A 13,230-nucleotide genomic window follows, 5' to 3' on the forward strand; every position below is an offset into this window, starting at 1 on the left:
TAGGGATGAGAAAGGCGTTAAGGTTTACAACTAAACATGCTACTCCTAGCTACTACCGAATAAGAATTTGATTATTAACGTGTCTTCATAACCTTGTGTGCGGCCTTCGACTCTCCGTCAGCATAGACGTTTTCGTCGCCTTATTTCTAGTTAAACATGCGCACATCTCCCTAATGGTGGACCAACATTGGACATTTCTCGTCTGTTCCTGGTCAGAAAAAGACGGCGGTAGGCGCCGGGTTCGAATCCCGGTCAGGCAATACAACTTAAGTCGTCATTTAAAGTTCCAACCTCACTACTGGTGACAAACTGTGATATCTGCATTCTGATTTTACGTACTTATTCAACAATCCGATTAGGTGCTGGGTTCGCATCATTGTCACCAGCCTTACGTGATGGCATTTCAATTTTAAACATGTGCATCCTTTCTTCCTTGACAATGCAGCAATATACAGCGTCTTTCGAGGTTAATTACCAAGAAGGTAACTGTCATGTTAGGGTTCCTGGTTCCGTACAAACATTATCGCCATTTACGCTCAAGTTGAGAACTGATAACTGATACTGGTGCAAACCTCAGTATTTGACGTCTCTTTCTGCCTAGTGATCGAGTCTCGATAAGGCACAAAGCTTTGCTTGGTTAACAATGGCTTTACGTTCTGGGTTTGCATCCGGATCCAGAACGAAGACGTTGGTCATGTCATTTAAAGTACAACTTTGTGTACAAGTAACTGTTGATGAGTCCGCCCTCGTGGTCTCGCGGTAGCGTTCTCGCTTCCCGAGCACGGGATTCCCGGCGGGGTCAGGGATTTTTCCTGCCTCGAGATGACTGGGTGTTGTTGTGTCGTCTTCATCATCATCATTCATCCCCATTACGGTCGGAGGAAGGCAACGGCAAACCACCTCCATTAGGACCTTGCCTAGTAAGGCGGTGCGGGTCTCCCGCATCGTTCCCCTACGCTCTGTAAAGAAGCATGGGACTTCATTTCATTTCATTTTAACTGTTGATGAGTAATGTGAACAATGACATTACTTGTGATTCACTGTTAATGTTGGGATTTCCGTAGAGTGCTTGCCGCCGTTAATCACGTTTTCTTTTAAGAGCTTAGTATTACATGAAGTTGATGCAAAACCACTCCCCATTGAACGTTGAACGACGTTCAGCTTGTGTTGGTTAAACCCTTTAGACAGCAAAGAACTTGTTTCCAATTGCCATAAAACTTTATAAATCCATATACTTTCTCATATATTTAATTGTGCCTAAGGATTACTGAACGATTTATGTGACAAAATTAGTTGTCCCATAACGTTTGAAATGTCACTTACTGTAATTATATTAAGGTCTGTCTGATCTCTTCTGTACTATCATGGTGTTGCTTCACATCTGGATGGACTGTCATAAAGTTCTCCAGTAGTCTCTAGCGGTACCCATTGTGTATCTTACAACGACTGTACTGTGGAGGGTTGCGACGATGTGCAACACAGATATGCTATGTTGGTTGCATGCATTCAGGTGCAGCCTACACGCTGGAATTCAGGCGTGACCCACTTTTTATGCTATCGAGTGTACCTGGCGCGCCAAGAGCATAAGCGACATTGCAGGTTGGGCCAGGTGGAGAAATCGGCCGTGGCAGAGCACGCACTGAGTGAGACCGACCACGTAATAAAATTCGCCGACACGGAAGTTCTGACTGTAGAGAATCACTGTCACACGCGCTTTTCAGAGAAGCTGTAGAAATACAGAAACACGCGAATAGTTTCAATAGGAAAGAGGAAAGCCTTATGGTAAACGGATCCTGGCTTCCCGTACTGCAGCGAACGACCTTCGCAGGTAGCAAGAGGAGAACCGCACCGGAAATGACCGCGGAGAAGCCCTCGGACGTTGGCGCGCCATGTTCATATAGTCTGCGGCCGCGAGCTCGGCTCCAGTTCACTACCGGCAATGGAGGGTGAAGCTTTGACAATGCCAGCCACTCGTGCTGGCCAAACGTCAGTAAAATCATTAGATGAGCGTCGGCAGAAGAACCCGAGACAGGAACCAATAGGCAGTTTGTCAACAAGTAGCCACGAAGCCTTAACAATTTTGTATTCTGTAGCACAGCTCGCAACGCTTGCCACTTGAAGTACCAACTGCTTTGGCACATATCCAAATTCCTTACAATTTGAGTGGGTGTGATACCCACTTTCTCATAGCGCATTTTAGTGATTTTAGTTTGAAAGATGATAATGTCAGTGTCATTCTGACACCATTGAAAAGCATATTTCTTGTTCCAAGCAAATCACGCCAAAAATATCGCTCTGCTTCCTGGGTTTGTTACATCTCACGCACACAGGAGGACATGTATTTCACCGGGGCCACACATCCAGATGATGCAAAATTTCAGCCTGTGACGAAGAAGGGGGTAGTTCTGTATGAATACTTGGATTCGATGGAGAGACTCCACGTGAGCGCATTGTACAATATAACTACGTTATCCAGCAATACTTAGCATGAGTCTGGCATCTCTGATTTACGAAAACATGTCATATTGTTCATGAACAACAATGTATGATAACTCGCAGACACATTTGAGATATTCGGAGTGTTACGCATGGGCACATACTCATTCGACCCTATCCTCTGTTATACTGTAGGAGGGCTTTTGTGGGATGCAGTGATAAGAGGAACACATGTTAGCATCAAACTGTTGGCTGATGGTGACATGTTGCTCTTCTTCGAACACAAGATTTGTGGGGGACTTTGCCATTGTGTGCAAGGGCGTGCAAAGGCCTCATGTATGAATGGGGAGGAATACATATCATTTGACAATTTAACTTACATATTTTTACATGTAAACAGTTTCTACTGTCATGCCATGGAAAAATCTATGTAATTCGGAGAGTTGTGATGGATGTCCAAAGAGGAAGTCGACAGACTGAAGGAAAAGATCCATGATGTGGCTGCTGATTCTGACAAGGACTGATAACAGGACTGATCGTCTCACACGTTTACATGATATGCACAGCAACTTACCACTGTGTCTGCAGCATCCAGTCCTGCACAATGGTTCCATCCCCGAGCTGATGAAAACGCTGGGGAATAAGCAGAGATATAGTCTGCCGTACAGAAACCTCCAGCAATCTCTCAGTTTGGGGATGGATCTTGTTAGAATTACCTGTAGCATCTCCTACAAGCAGCATCACTGTTTGAAGGAGTACATTGATGTACACACCCCGAACAGAGGGCTCTCATGATGTATGACTTCGAAAAAGATTTTTAAAATTTAATGAACAATTCAATTTTCGGAAAAACATGGAAAACGTTAGAAAATATCATGAAGTTAAATTATTTTATCAGTGGGCAGGTGGAGGAGGGACGTTTTGGCGCAAGAGATTACTTTCTCAGGCCAATTTTCACCTGGGTCACCATATTTAATAAGGGACTAGTCGCTGTGGGGATGGCTAAGGTATCAGGACAGTTCAGAAAGTCTGTCTGCATCGGTGTGTGGGTTCTGAACCTCCCCAAACTCAACATGTACCGATTTCACTACGTGTGTGCCAAGCCAAACTTCATTGATCTAATTTTCTTCTATGGACACAGACAGTTTCATCTACTGGATGAACGGTTGCAATGCATATGAAGTAATCAGGTATAGTGATGAAGAGCTCCATACATTTGGATATGCACCTGATAATCCTTATGGAATGATAACACAAAACGCGAAAAATATCGGCACGATGAAAGGCAAGGTGAATGGTCTGCAGATTGTGAACTTAGTGGGGCTTAGATAGAAAATGTATGCATATCATGTAGATGCAGGTGATATGCAGAGGAGGGTTAAGGATATGCATTGTATAGCCTCAGAGGTTCTCACAATCAAGGATTACATGAGGTGCCCGCTGGAGAGTATTCGCACTGCTCCTCGTGATCTGGCAGGTAGTCCTTAGAGTGCGAGGCCAAGAGCACTGGAGTTGAGAATAGGGCTGTCGCGTCATGGCTCAAATGGCTCTGAGCCCTATGGGACTGAACTTCTGAGGTCATTAGTCCCCTAGAACTTAGAACTAGTTAAACCTAACTAACCTAAGGACATCACACACATCCTTCCCCTAGGCAGGATTCGAACCTGCGACCGTAGTGGTCTCGCGGTTCCAGACTGCAGCGCCTAGAACCGCACGGCCAGTTCGGCCGGCTGTCGCGTCATGATGACAAATGGCTTATCCGTGGGGACAGCATCGGGACCCTCTCATACTGACATAATTCGTCGAGTGTTTGCATGTGTGGCTATGTATTTATTTATTTCTAAATAGTAGATGTGTGTGGAATAGTTGGATGAACCACTTGTCATAGTTGTGTGTATGAATACGCTTGACTGACTGCAAGCTATGTATGGATGTATTATATGTTTGTGCAATTTTTTCTTCACCTGCTGTTGCTAATCCCTGTTTCCTGTATGTGCATATGTAATATAAAAAAAGATCAGAAAGAAATGACCAAAATTTAAATACTACATATAGAATGACCTAAAGAAAGCGTAAATACTATATATAGAATGACCAGAAAGAAAATGTTTAAAATAAAAATATTGTATATGGGATGTATCATAATTAATTGCGTAAACGCATAGAGTTGAAAATACACGATACTACAAGCAAAAAAGTCTCAGTAAACACAGGGTCGAAAATACATACCTTAAGAGCTACGAGTAATTTTTCATTTTCGATACTGTGAAGCAAATCTCTTCTACTGCAAGCTCTTTGTTTTCCACATTTTGGGAAGTAGTAGTGTGGACCAAAACAAGAACAATTGCCCAGTAAACATTTGTTCTAAAATACATACCTAAAAAGTTATGAGCAATTGTTCGTTAGAAGAATTGTGTTTCCAAGTAGCGAAGATAATCACATGCTCATGGCTCATAAAGTACGCATTTTAGAGCAAATGTTTACTAAACATTTTCTCTTGTTTTGGCCCACGTTACCATTTCCCAAAATATGGAAAGCAAAGAGCTTGCAGTAGAAGAGATTTGCTTCACAGTATCGAAGATGAGATATTGCTCGTAGCTATTAAGGTATGCATTTTCGACCCTATGTTTACTGAGACTTTTTTGCTTCCAGTATCGTGTACTTTCAACTGTATGCGTTTATGTTATTAATTAAGATACATCCTGAATAGAAAGAAAATGGGGGACATAGTATTATTTTAGTTAAATAATATTTTGAAGTTTTCCGCCTTTATTTTACAATTACCTTGAAGAACACGATGACACTTAGTGTGCTTATATAAGGACGAAATTGGCCGATCATGTGAGATATGATTAGCTGAATGCTTCTGAAAACAGCTGATGTGGAAAACTTATAAATATCCTTTAACAATGCGTATAAGTCATCACAAAGAAGTATTGTAGACTGCATTTGTAAATAAAACTATAAAATTTTTTAATAAACAATTAAATTATTCTAAAAAGTATTACAAAAAATATATTGTTAATAATGAGCCATTAGTTAATTTGTTATATTATTGGCATAATTTCCAAACCCTACCACTATAGAATTATTGTTGATAATAATTTGTTTATAACAGACCCAAACCCCTCTCCTTGAAGCACAGAACTTGAATGAAGTGGTCTACGCAAAATTTAACTAGTTGTAAGGGATGATAAGGGGGTGGGGGGAGCCAGAATCTTCTTGCTTCTGCAGGAGAGATTTCCCACTATTTCAGTGTGCTCCCATTAGTCAAGATGATACCTACCAATTTCATCGAGTTTCATCATGACCTCGAACATAACTAGTTCACTTTGCCTAAGGTGCATGGGTAGGACTGCGTGACAGGTATGGAATTACGCCATGACCTTGAATGTAACTAGTCCACTCGCTTAAGGTGCATGGATAGGTCAGAAGTTCCCCTGGATGACTTTGATCAATTCTCTAGGAAGTGTGCCAGGGGAGGACACAGAAGTGGGTGGTGACCTTAAGTACTGGCTGATCAAAAAGTCATTATAAATTTGAAAACTTAATAAACCACAGAATAATATAGATAGAGAGGTAAAAACTGACACACATGCTTGGAATGACATGGGGTTTTATTAGAACCAAAAAGAAAAAAAAAACAAAGTTCACAAAATGTCCGACAGATGGCGCTGGACAGCAAAACGTGAGTGACTGCGCATGATAATCGTGTATAAAGGGAGCTGTAATGAGAGAGAGAATCAGATGCGCCAGCAGTCGCAGCATGTTGACGTTACCTGAAAAGGCGCTTTTCGTGAAGCTGCATTAGCAGAATGGAGAATGTGCTAGTTGAGCGTTACGATCCTATCGCCATAGGAAGGCGATTCGAAAGGGTAAAGGTCCGTTGACAAATGCAGCTGTGGCGAGAATGATTTCGAAGTTCGAAGCCACCACGGGTTGTTTAGACGATAGACCCCGTAGTAGCCGACCGAGCACAAGGCGTAATGCTGCTGAGACAGTTCAGGAAGAAATGGAAACTGTAGCTGGTTCGTCTATGCACGAGGAAGTCAGCGCTCGTGCAATCGCACGTCGCACCGGCATTCCTTACACTACTGTTTGGTCGGCACTGAGGCGTACCCTCCGGTGCTATCCGTACAAAATCCATCGGCATCATGAACTGTTACCTGGCGATTTAGTGAACCGGAGGGCATTTGCGGTGTGGGCGTTTCAAAAGATGGCGGAAGATGACGACTAGTTGAGTAACGTGTTGTGGACCGACGAAGCTCATTTCACGCTCCGAGGGTCTGTCAACGCCCACAACTGCAGAATTTGGGCTACCGAAAATCCTATAACTGTCCTGGAAACTCCACTGCACGACGAGAAAGTCACGGTATGGTTTGGATTTACCACATATACCGTTATCGGGCCTTTTTTCTTCGAGGAAATGCGTGATTCTGGTTTTGTAACTGCTACCGTGACGGGTAAGAGGTACGCCGATGTGTTACAGAATCGCATCATCCCCAGCCTGGATGATAAACACCTGCTGGAACGTACGATGTTTATGCAGGATGGCGCTCCACCCCAGATTGCTAGACGCGTGAAAGATCTCTTGCGCTCGTCGTTTCGTGATGATCGTGTGCTCAGCCGCCACTTTCGTCATGCTTGGCCTCCCAGGTCCCCAGACCTCAGTCCGTGCGATTATTGGCTTCGGGGTTTCCTGAAGTCGCAAGTGTATCGTGATCGACCGACATCTCTAGGGATGCTGAAAGACAACATCCGACGCCAATGCCTCACCATAACTCCGGAGATGCTTTACAGTGTCGTTCACAACATTATTCCTCGACTGCAGCTATTGTTGAGGGATGATGGTGGAAATATTGAGCATTTCCTGTAAAGAACATCATCTTTGCTTTGTCTTACTTTGTTATGCTAATTATTGCTATTCTGATCAGATGAAGCGCCATCTGTCGGATATTTTTTGAACTTTTATATGTTTTTGGTTCTAATAAAACCTCATGTCATTCCAAGCATGTTTGTCAATTTGTACCTCTCTAATTACATTATTGCGTGATTTATTCAGTTTTCAAATTTATACTGACTTTTTGATCACCCAGTATAACTAGCACAACTATGTTACCTGACACTGGAATTCCTGAGACAAATTTTTATCTTGGCTTGATTGCCCACTGATAACCCACTGCTTATCAGTTACAGTGTTAGCAAATCACTGAACGTGCGGATTGCCTAACCCCCTTGCTCCTTGGCTCGAACTGACCATTAATAACTAATGTTGTATTTTTTTGGAGAAAATCTACAATGTGACGGTATAATTAATTTTTTAGATGTAATGTCTTAGTGAATGATGATATGTGAACGTGTGGGAAATCTGCATGACGACAGTGAAATACCAACAAATTAAAAAAAATAAAGTGTAAGATCAATAAGTTTTACAGTTGCAAAAACTGCTCACGCCAAATAAGATATGAAATCAAGAAAGAATTCAGCATTTCAATAACATATCGAGCAGTTTACAAATATTACTCTTTCTCTGCGTCGATAATAGAGTGAGCACTGATGTCGGTAAGGGTGTCAGTATAGGGCCACACACCGTCAGGTGGCTTGCGGAGTATGGATGTAGATGTAGATGTAGATGTAGGTAATCGTAACTTTATGTGCCTCGTTAGTTTTACAACGTTTCCTGTGCTGTTTGTCCCTTCAGTGTGGGAGAGAGCACTGTCGTGCTAAAGATGTAATCTGAATTTGTAGAGGAGAACGTAAGATAGATTAGGGTTTAACTTTACGTCGACGATATGATCATTAGGGACGGAGCACTAACCCAGACAGACGGCAGCAGTGGAAGAAAATTGATCATGAACTCTCCTGGCATTTACTTTAGGTACTGAAAAGTCGCGGGAAAGTCAAATGTGAATGCTCGCTCTCCCGAATGTGAGTTCAGCATCTTGCCACTGTGTCTTCTCGTTCGGTTTGCGGCTCGGGTTTGGAGGCCACGAGGAGTCACTTGTGTTCCACGAGCACATACCCATGTTTAGCTGAGAGCTGCGCTATTTTATTAACTGATTATCAATTATCACGCGAAGGTTTGAACGATCAGTGAGGTAAAAGTAAGTACAAACTCGTGTGTCATGTGCACAGGCTAATATTACTCTCTTTCACGCGCTCGAACAGCTACACTTATTATGCTAAGTTTCAACGAAGTGAGACAGTACTATTCCGCCAATAAAGTAAAAATAAGTTTTCATTTCAGTCCCCAATAGGAGTTTAGATATCCTGTAATTTTCTGTCGATTTCACTGTTACATTTTTGTTATCTAGGGCTCCTTTTGTCCCAGGGGAAACTACGCACTTATTCCTCTCAGGAAAAGACATTTCCTTCACTAATGGCTGAGTTTCAGGGTACTTATATTTGAAGTACTCCTCCCTTTGGCTAAAGACAACTGGTCTACTTCTACCACGTCACTGACGTCTCGGAAGTACTTGAGATACAGACAATTTCACATAAAGAAAGTCGAATTATCCACGGGGTGTCAGCCTCATCTACATATGAACATCTACATTATTACTCTGCAATTCACAATTAAGTGCCTGGCAAAATGTTCATCAAACCACCTTCAGGCTATTTCTCTAGCGTTCCACTCTCGAACAGCGCGTGGAAAAAAAACGAACATTTAAATATTTCTGTGCGAGCTCTGATTTATCTTATTTTATTATGATGATCATCCTCCACACGTAGATAGGCACCAACAAAATATTTTCACAATCTGAGGAGCAAGTTGGTGATTGAAGTTTCATGAGAAGATATTGCCGTACCATAAAACGCCTTTGTTTTAATGTCCGCCATCCCAATTCAGGTATCATATCCGTGGCGGTCTCACCTCTATTTCACGATTTTTCAAAACGAGCAGCCCTTCTCTGAACTTTTTCGATGTCCTCCGTCGATCCTAGCTGATGCGGATCCCACACCACATAGTAATACTCGAGAACAGGACGTACAAGTTTAGTGTAGGCAGTCTGTTTACAAAGCCTGTTGCTTTTTCTGTGTTCTGCGGATTAATGGTTGTCTTTGGTTTGCTTTGCCCACAACATTATCTGTGTGGTCGTTCCAGTGTAAGTTATTCATAATTTTAATCTCTAAATATTTAGTTGAATTTACAGCTTTTAGATTTGTATGATTTATCGTGTATCGGAAACTTATCGGATTGCTCAATCGAAGAGTACTACCCAAATTGTCTCCAGAATCGCTAGTGTAGATCAGGGACAACAGAGGACTCATAATACTTCCTTGAGGAACGTCAAATATAACTTCTGTTTTGCTCGGTGACTTTCCTTCAGTTACTACGAACTGAGACCTTTCTGACAGGAAATCATGAATCCAGTCGCACAACTGAGACCATGGTCCACAGGTACACAATTCGATTAGAAGTCGCTTGTGAGGTACGGTGTCAAAAGCCTTCTGGAAATCTAAAAATATCGAATAAATTTCACATCCCCTGTCAATAACACCCATTACTTCGTGAGAATACAGAGCTAGTTGTGTTTCACAATAACGATATTTTTAAAATCCGTGTTGACTTTTCGCCAATAAATCGTTTTCTTCGAGAGAATTCATAATGTTCGAAGGCAATATGTGTTTCAAAATCCTACTGCAAATCGATGTCAGCGATTTGGGTCTGTAATTCAGTGAATTACTCCGATTTCCTTTCTTGGGTTCTGATATGACTTGTGCAACTTTCTAATCTTTAGGTACGAATCTTTCAAAGAGTGATCGGTTGTATGTGATTGCTAAATATGGAGCTATTGAATCAGCATACTCTGAAAGGAACCTGACGGGTATACATTTAGGATCGGAGGCCTTGCCTTTATTAACTGATTTAAGCTGCTTCGCTACACCGAGGATATGTGTGCGAGATAGAACAAAATTTTGTATCGCAAAACAGCCCTTTCCGCTACTGTGTGCTGTCAGCAAGAAGGTGGGGCATTGTTAAGCAGCTAACAAATTTCTTCGAACAGTTTTATGGAGTGTTAGTGCTTGATAATCTCTCTCGTCAGGACAGCGTGATATTTTCCATTAACTGGCTGATCCTTAAAAGCGTAGTCTGCGAAAAGTACTGTAGTGCAATCATATAAAAAAGCGCTCAACATGACTCTCCCCGACGACGTCTAATACTGCACATTATTTTCGGCACTGGCGATGCTTAAGGTTTCCACTGGCTCTTCTGCTTGATCTTCAGGTCAGGATACAGCTGGCAATGCTCCAACATTTTTACTACGACTTCCTTTCGTTGTAATTTTCCTTCTGAAGTGCAATTTGCTCCGAGAAGAGACCCAGAAAATATTCATTGACTTTGAATTTGGTTTCTCCCTGAACAGTGAATAATAGATATGGGTCTACTCTACGCTACCAACTCGACAGTAATTACAGGAAAAACATTCCATAGATATTTTTTTTCTTATTTATAGGTGCCTGAATATACGTACGCACGTACATATTTCCTGAAGTCAGTTATTTTTATTGTGCTAATACCCGCTTGTTTCCACTCAGTAAAAGATGTAGCACGTCCTTGTTGCTCTGCCAACATCAGTGTCTCGCCCTAATTTTGCTTTCCGTATTTGGTTTCACAATCGCGAGCCTATTGAGAACCACAATTACAAAGTTGTGAATAAAACATTGAATGTTGTGATTACAGACGCTCAGTGAGATTTTTGAAAGAAGAGAGGACAACTGGAGGAAACTCTGGCTGTCTTCTAATAATTTGTGTTCACCGTAGCACATGATAGCCCAAAAGGATTCAGAGTTGTCAAAGAACAACTAGAATGTTGGCGATTCGAAACGGAATAGTGTTGATGTCATTTTGAACTGAGTGGTGGAATTCTGAGAGTGATAACTACAATTAAAGTACCGCCTGCAGTGCCACCTGATGACGCGCGACTGTTCCGCCTACGGTGAAACGCTAAGTAGAAAAATGGCGCGTTAACTGGCTCACTAATCTGCGGCACAGGACGGTCAAATTTCGTAGCATCCCAGCAGGAAATTCGGTGCTTAGTGTCCGAAGTGTCCCGGTCTGGTAACAGTAGAGACTAGATTTTGAGAGCTAAGCAATTACACTACTGGCCATTAAAATTGCTACACCAAGAAGAAATGCAGATGATAAACGGGTACTCATTGGACAAATATATTATACTAGAACTGACATGTGATTACATTTTCATGCAATTTGGGTGCATAGATACTGAGAAACCAGTACCCAGAACAGCCACCTCTGGCCGTAACAACGGCCTTGATACGCCTGGACATTGAGTCTGTAAGTAGGCTGTTTAGGTTTTTATGTTGGTAACGCCATGTAGCGCTCTATATGAGTATCACTGACTGTGCTGTGTGAAGTCTGTGGCTGGTTGGCATTGTTGGAATAGTCGCTATTGTAGTGTTGGGCAATTAGATGTGAACAGCGCGTAGCCACAGTGTAATATTTAGTGATGGGCTAAACTGCGATTTTCCGATATCAGTGATTTCTGTGAATGCTACTTTTCAGTATCTGTTATTCTAAACTGTGATTTGTCGCAGTTAAGAGTCGCAGTTAAGGAACATAGTTCGTGTATCCCTCCGCCACTACGATTTCTGCTACTTCCGCGATTTCCGCGACTTCTGTGACTTCTGCGATTTCTGTGACTTCTGCGATTTCTGTGACTCCTGCGATTTCTGCGACTTACCACCGTATGAAAAAGTTACATCTGTCAACACAGAAAATTGCATCTCAACAAACCTGTCATTGGCAAGTATGTTTTACGTTTTTTCTTCCGTTGGCTTTAATTTTGTATTTAAAAACAACTGTGAAAATATTAATAGTGTGATTAATATGTAAGTAGCCGTACAGTACCGTAATAGTTCGTATTTAGAAAATGAATTCTAACATGTTCACAGGTACCTGAACTACATTTCAGTCACTCAGTAAAGTCATAACTCAAAATATCGTTGTCAACAAGAAATTGCCACTGCGTCTTTAGACCGTTTTCGTCAGACGAGAGGTTAGTTTCTAAGCGTTCAATGGACTTAATTACTTCAGTGAGATCGTTCTTGCAAATGTGACATTCATTATAGCAAATATTAGCAATCCACTCTGTCAATTATATTGCTAGTAATTAGTGACAGCAAAAATTGTTTAATAATCCTTGTGTTTTTGCAGACGCAGTTCTGACTCTGATTACTGGTTGCTGTACGTATCTATCCACATCAAGGCTGTTGAGAGAGACTCGTGAAGATTCAAGACAGCTCTTAGAGGATTTGCAGTTTAAAAGTGAAATAAGTGTGTGAGTGATTAAACTGTGTTTTATTGAAGTTGTTGTGCGATTTTAAACGAATAATAAATGTTAAATACAGTGAGTGAATAATAAAAATCTCATTTTCCACATGTTAAGCCGTCCAATACCCGTAATTTTCCGCCACTTACTTATTGGTAAACACTTGTTGGATAGCGACGTGCCCCCCCCCCCCCTCCCTTCCCTTTAAGTGCATTACTTGAAAGTAACACAGGAAAAGCTTACTTATGTAGGTGGTAGTAGTGTCGGCAAAAAGTTCTTGTGTGTGAAGTTGCCATGTAGAACACCAGGTGTAAAACTTTTCTCCCGAGTCTTAAACTGTGTCGGAACAAAAGTGAGGCATTCATATGACTCAATAATACGGTTTTCATTTCACTACACTTATACAGATGTCTGAGTTCTGCTGTGTTAACATTGCAAAGTCCTGTAGGCATGTAGGGTATTAACCAAAACTCTCATATTCGAAGCAGAATCAAACACA

General features: G+C 41.7%; 1 long non-coding RNA gene across 1 annotated transcript; it reads left to right on the forward strand.

The window, feature by feature from the left end:
• The first annotated feature begins 12,138 nt into the window (after window positions 1-12,138).
• On the forward strand, window positions 12,139-12,847 carry LOC126457320 (uncharacterized). Its single transcript, XR_007585454.1, has 3 exons — window positions 12,139-12,209; window positions 12,355-12,458; window positions 12,617-12,847. It is a non-coding gene; the product is annotated as an uncharacterized LOC126457320 (long non-coding RNA).
• Window positions 12,848-13,230: the final 383 nt, after the last annotated feature.

This window comes from Schistocerca serialis, chromosome 2, assembly GCF_023864345.2.
Source record: "Schistocerca serialis cubense isolate TAMUIC-IGC-003099 chromosome 2, iqSchSeri2.2, whole genome shotgun sequence".
Taxonomy (NCBI): Eukaryota; Metazoa; Arthropoda; class Insecta; order Orthoptera; family Acrididae; genus Schistocerca; species Schistocerca serialis.